The sequence below is a fragment of the Zingiber officinale genome, chromosome 3A, assembly GCF_018446385.1.
Source record: "Zingiber officinale cultivar Zhangliang chromosome 3A, Zo_v1.1, whole genome shotgun sequence".
Lineage (NCBI taxonomy): Eukaryota > Viridiplantae > Streptophyta > Magnoliopsida > Zingiberales > Zingiberaceae > Zingiber > Zingiber officinale.
The window spans coordinates 67,859,065-67,860,776 of record NC_055990.1 but is presented as its reverse complement, the minus strand read 5'-3'; positions in this window follow the sequence as shown (position 1 = coordinate 67,860,776).

Genomic DNA, 1,712 nt, shown 5'->3' with positions numbered 1-1,712 from the left:
TGCATAGCCTACACGACTGGTACAATACAAAATCATTCAAGATAATAGACTGTGTGAATGTTGGCATGACTTATACTACAATAAAATATGAAACAAATTAAAGTAGCCACAAGGCTCAAAATCATATATAAAACAACATAAAACAATACCAAATCCAAATACAAAATACAAATAGTGCAAAATGAAATAGCAGTGGAAAACTGATCTTAGATGTGACGTGGGACTTATAGTAGGATCCCCCAAGCAATTCCTCCATCATCTACCTGTTACCTGGCGAAAGAAAAACCAGTATAAGGGGTGGTGAGTGTGGATCACTCAGTGGGTAATACGAACATGGTAGTGCATGGACAAAAGTTCAAGGACATCAAAGATATATAGTCTCAATAGGGAAATAAGAACATGATCATATATATATGACATAACAAATATACATTACCCGTACCAGCCTAACACAATCAGTATAATGATCAGTAACTCACTAGGATTAGCTACAAACATGCTCATAACACCTAGGCAATATATATGACAGTATAACCATATATGATAAATAGTAATAAATCATTAAATGTGAGAGTATCACTCCATCACAAGAATACTTCATATTGGGAGCAACACTCCACCATAAGCAATCTATCGTATGTAGGAGCAACGCTCCACTACAAGCAATCTATCATATGTGGGAGCAACGCTCCACCATCAACAATCCATAGTATGTGGAAGCAATGCTCCACTACAAACAATCCATAGTATATGGCAGCAACACTCCATCATAAATAATCCACAAGTGGCCAAGACATCTAGCTATCTAGCTAGGGACTGTGTGAGATCACCACAGATCATTATGGGCAGTCCGAAATGTCAGGGTCATATATGTGCGAGATCACTCTACCACAGATCACTATGGGTAGACAAGAAGTAGCTATCTAGCTACAGGTTATGCGAGATCACTCTACCACAGATCACTATAGGTAACCCAGGGTATAATAACTCGAGGATAAAACCATAAGCAAGTCATCATATATGGGAGCGACGCTCCACCATAAGAAAATACAAGTGACCAAGACATCTAGCTATCTAGTTAGGGACTGTATAAGATCACTTTGCCATAGATCACTGTGGGCAGTCCGAAATGTCAGGACCCCTGTCTGTGCGATATCACTCTACCATAGATTACTGTGGGTAAACAAGAAGTAGTTATCTAGCTATGGGCTACACGAAATAACTCTACTACATATCACTGTGGGCAACCCAAGATATAACACTCACCATCGATTGACTCTGACCTCATCTTACAACGGGAGGGAACCTTGATCGATAGAAGATATGCAAATCCTGATATATAATAATCATGGTCAACTGGCTCTGACTACAAGGGAGCAATGGTCGTCAAACTAACTCATATCATATAGGAGTAATTGACCTTAAATTAGCTCTACCGCAAGGGAGCAATGGTCATCAAACTAGCTCATACCACAAGGAAGCAATGGTCATCAAACTATCTCATACCACATGTGAGCAATGACCGTCAAACTAGTTCATACGGCAAGGGAGCAATGATTATCAAACTAGCTCAACCACAAAGGAGTAATGGTCGTCAACATACATATAGTGAAATGATGAACATGATGCAAATAACCATGATACTGATACAATGATCATCAATACAATCACTCCTCAACATAGGTACAATATAATCAACATAATCCTCTAAT